General features: G+C 40.5%; 1 non-coding gene across 1 annotated transcript; it reads left to right on the forward strand.

Moving 5' to 3' along the window:
* The first annotated feature begins 2,381 nt into the window (after positions 1–2,381).
* On the forward strand, positions 2,382–2,485 carry LOC130983831 (small nucleolar RNA R71). Its single transcript, XR_009087804.1, has one exon. It is a non-coding gene; the product is annotated as a small nucleolar RNA R71 (small nucleolar RNA).
* The last annotated feature ends 2,505 nt before the right edge of the window (positions 2,486–4,990 follow it).

The raw sequence follows: 4,990 nt of genomic DNA on the forward strand, positions 1-4,990 counted from the left end.
CATCCAGGAAGCAATAGTAAGCATGTCCTGCAAGCCTTTCAAGCATCTGATCCATGAATGGAAGTGGGAAATGATCTTTTCTGGTGGCTTCATTGAGCTTCCTGTAGTCTATGCACATCCTCCACCCAGTAACAGTTCTTGTGGGTATGAGTTCGTTCCTCTCATTTGGCACCACAGTTATGCCACCTTTCTTGGGAACTACATGGATGGGACTAACCCATGGACTATCAGAAATGGGGTAGATTACCCCTGCCTGCCATAACTTCATGACCTCCTTTTGTACCACTTCTTTCATGGCGGGATTCAATCTTCTCTGAGCTTGAATGGAGGGTCTAGCATCCTCTTCTAACAAGATTTTATGCATGCATATGGATGAACTTATCCCCTTCAAATCAGCTAGGGTCCATCCAATGGCATCTTGATGGGTTTGTAGCACCTTGATCAATTCTTCTTCCTGTTCTTGGCTCAGGGTAGAACTAATGATAACAGGATGGCTCTCATCACTACCCAAGTATGCATACTTGAGATTAGGGGGCAATGCTTTGAGCTCAGGTTTTAGTGCTTCCTTCTCTTCTTTCACTCTTTCTGGCATGCTTGGCATGGTTGTTTCAGCAGCCTTGATGTCACTAACTTCCATATCCTTGGTGAACTCCTCCTCTGCCACTTCCTTTGTTATTTCCTCAAAGGTTTCTTGTACTGCAATGTCCACTACATCCACCCTCATGCATTCCTTTAGTGATTCTGATGGATAGCTCATTGCCTTGAACACGTTAAACACCAATTTCTCATCATGTAGTCTAAGAGTGAGTTCACCCTTTTGGACATCTATGATGGCTCCAGCAGTAGCCAAGAAGGGTCTTCCCAGGATTATCGAAGCTTTGGCTTCTTCCTCCATATCTAACACCACAAAATCGGCAGGGAATATAAAATCTCCCACTTTCACCAACAAATCCTCAACTATTCCATGAGGGAATTTAAAAGTTTGATCTGCCAATTGGAGGGCCATTCTTGTTGGTTTAGCTTCCTCAATCTTCATTCTTCTCATCATTGTTAGAGACATCAAATTGATACTTGCCCCTAAGTCGCACAAGGCTTTCTCCACCATGACTTCTCCTATGATGCAGGGGATTTGGAAACTGTCTGGATCCTTCAATTTCTGAGGCAATTTGTGTTGAATGATGGCACTGCATTCTTCAGTTAACAACACAGTTTCCTCATTTCTCCAGCTTCTCTTCTTGGTCATTAATTCCTTTAAGAATTTTGCATAGAGTGGCATTTGCTCTATTGCTTCAGCAAACGGAATGTTGATTTGAAGCTTCTTGAAAATCTCCAAAAATCTGGAGAATTGGCCATCCTTTTCTCTTTTCATCAAACGTTGAGGATATGGTGCTTTGGGTGTGTAAGGCTTCAGGACTTCTTTTTCTTTTTCTTTTGTTGTAGACAGTGTAGAAGATTGTCCCTGTTCTTTGTCTCTCACATTTTCTTTTTCTTCATCCTCTGTGGTTTCCTTTGAGATATCCTTCAGCTTCGTTCCACTTCTGAGGGTTATGGCCTTACATTCTTCCCTTGCAATAGCCTTGGCAGCATGAGAAATGCTTGGTCCAGAAGTTTGCTTAGACAAGTACTCAATTTGATTTTCTAGCTTCTGGATGGCAGCTCCTTGGTTTTGCAAGTTGGAATTTACTTCTTCCTTAAAGGCTTTCAATTCGGTTATGTCTTGACTCATAGTTGCAAGCATTCTTTCTATCCTGTTTAATTGATCTTGAAATTGTTGGTTCGGATTAGATTGGGCAGGTTGGTTATTTTCGCCATGATATGGTGGTTGGGAGTAAGTGTTTTGTGAGGCTTGGTATGATCTTTGGTTGGAGTTTTGGTATGTGAAATTGTTATGTTGGTTGTGGTTGTAAGGTTTGTGGTTTTGTGGTTGGGTTTGCTGGTTTCCCCACCCAAAGTTTGGGTGGTTTTTCCATCCTGAGTTGTAAGTGTTGGAATGTGGATCATATGATTGCCTTTGTTGGTTTCCCACATAGTTGGCCTCTTCCCAATCACCTCCTTCAATGCTTACTTCCTCTTGATCTTGTGTGTGTATCGCAGCCACTTGCTTTGTGTCTAATTTCCTGGTGAGCTCTGCTAGTTGCTTGGCAAACACCTTATTTTGGGCTAGAATTGTATCAACATGGTTCAGCTCTATGACTCCCTTAGTGTTGTGTCTCTCTGAAGCATAGTAGTATTCATTCTCAGCCACTGTCTCAATCACTTCAATGGCTTCTTCCACAGTCTTTTTCCTGTTCAATGAACCTCCTGATGAATGGTCTACAGCCTTCCTTGATTCATAAGAAAGTCCATCATAGAAAATATGCAATTGCACCCAGTCAGGGAACATGTTTGGTGGACATTTCCTTGTCAATTCTTTGAATCTCTCCCATGCCTCGTAGAGCGTCTCACCATCTTGTTGTCTAAAAGTTTGAACCTCAGATCGAAGCCTATTGACCTTTTGTGGGGGGTAGAAATGTGCCAGAAACTTGCTCTCCACCTCATCCCAGGTTGTTAGGCTGTCCCTTGGGAATGATTCCAGCCACTTAGCTGCCTTGTCCCTAAGTGAAAATGGGAATAAGAGCAGTTTATAGGCATCGTCCTGGACTCCATTGGACTTCACAGTGTCGCAAATTCTCAGGAATTTGGTGAGATGTTGGTTTGTATCTTCATTAGCACTCCCACCAAATGAACAATGGTTCTCCACCAGTGATATTAGCTGTGGTTTGAGTTCAAAATTGTTGGCCTGAATGGGTGGTTTCTGAATGCTGCTACCACAATTCCCAGAGGTTGGGTTTATGTATGAACCAAGAACCCTCCTCTCAGGAATGGCATTGTTTCCATCAGCCCTCTCATGGTTGTGAAATTCTCTATCCATGTTGAGATCTAGAGCTTCCTCAAAGTTGTCCTCAGATTCTCCTTCAGATTCTTCTTCTCTCAATACTCTCTTCCCTCTTGCTTCCCTTCTAAGTCTATGAAGGGTCCTCTCTGGTTCGGTATATGGAGGAGTTGATGCCTCTCCTCTCCTACCTGTCATACAAGAACACACCACAAGCAACAAACAAGTGGAATACTCTTGGTTAATGGAAGAGTATGGTTAGAGCAGTTGAGGAATTAATTCAAATAGTTAGTGGGTTAGTGAGTTAGTTGCTTGAAATGAAAGGCATAAGAAAGAAAAAACAAGTAACAGAGTGCAGAAATTAAAAATTCAACAAGTAATTTGAACTAAATTAACAAAACAAGAAAAATGCTCAATCTAGTTAACTTCCAATTTGAGAATTGTCAATCGAAAACCAATCCCCGGCAACGGCGCCATAAACTTGATGCGCATAAACTTGCTATGCTACGATTTTAGGAAATTGCACGAGCGGCAAAATTCCTTCCGGCAAGTGCACCGGTTATCGTCAAGTAAAAACTCACAATAGAGTGAGGTCGAATCCCACAAGGATTGGTTGAGTGAGCAATTCGAATTAGAAGTTTGATTAGTTGAGCGGAATCAACTTTTGGATGTGAATTGCATAAAGTAAATGTAGCAGGAAAAGTAAATTGCAAGGAATTGAAATTGCATAAACTTAAATTGCGAGAATTAAGGTGCGAGAAAGTAAATTGCTGAAAGTAAAAGGGAATTGGGGTGATTGCATGAATTGAAATTTGCAGTATATGAATAGAAGAGGATAGATCAGAGAGTGGGGTTCATTGGGGTCAGGAGATATTGAAATCTCCGAATCAAAACATTTTCATCTCTTCCTCAACCAATGCATTCATTGAATCTTGCTTGGCAATCTTATATGATTGGATCCCAATTCCTTGGCTCACCAATTCTCTCTAAAAACAACAAATTCCCAATCCCTTGGTTTAAATGTTCATAAGAAGAGATGATGCTCGATCACTGATTATACCACACAATTTCATGGACCACAATTTGGTAGGATTACATGTCACAATATCCATCCAAACCCCAATCCAATTCACTGTGAGAAAGCTTCTCTAGCATGAATCCATCATTCCTTTCCCAAGGTTCCGAAGGATTCCAATTATGGGCAGTTTCTTTCCCAAGACAACTACCCAATGGAATTAGATCGAGAAGCTTTCTAACAAAATTCATGAGAAAAGATTGAAGAAGAAGATGAAACTATTATTGATTCATTGAATTACAATAGAGCTCCCTAACCCAATGAAAGGGGTTTAGTGCTTCATAGCTCAGAATTCAATTACACAATATCCAAAGTTCTCTAGTGTAAAAAAGTGTCAAAATGTCAAAAGATCCTAACTAACTTTAATTCTATCCTATTTATACACTTTCTAAATTGAGCTTCTGTTGTGTTTCTTGGGCTTTGAGGCCTTTCCTTGATTTCCTTTTACTTTAGGCTTATGGTCCATAATCCTGATGAGGCTGTGATCCAATTCTGTAACATTCATTGAGCAAACTTAGTGATAAACAAGTAATGACACAAGACTCAACAATTTGAAGTTCCAGACTCATCAATTCTTCAGGCCCAATCCCATAAACCATCATATTCACTTGGGTTTCACACCATAATACGTTTAAGTTAATAATTGTGCTCAATTGCTAACTTAAACTTCAATATTTTTTTGCCCAGAGACCCTTTAAAAAGGTTGCGTTTAAGTTGAAGTTTAAGTTTCAGTTTAAGGTTAAACTGAAACTTAAACGTGGAATTGGAAGAAAGCAACCCAGGAGAGTGAATATATCGAACACGTTTAACCTCCAGTTTAAGGTTAAACTGGAGGTTAAACTTGGAAATGAAGAAAGCAACCCTGGAGGCAATTTGTGGTCGAACACGTTTAACCTCTAGTTTAAGGTTAAACTGGAGGTTAAACTTGGAAATGAAGAAAGCAACCCTGGAGGCAATTTGGGTCGAGCACGTTTAACCTCCAGTTTGAGGTTAAACTGGAGGTTAAACGTGGAATGAAGAAAACACCCTGGAGGAGAAAAACA

The sequence above is a fragment of the Arachis stenosperma genome, chromosome 5 (genome assembly GCF_014773155.1).
Source record: "Arachis stenosperma cultivar V10309 chromosome 5, arast.V10309.gnm1.PFL2, whole genome shotgun sequence".
Classification (NCBI taxonomy): domain Eukaryota; kingdom Viridiplantae; phylum Streptophyta; class Magnoliopsida; order Fabales; family Fabaceae; genus Arachis; species Arachis stenosperma.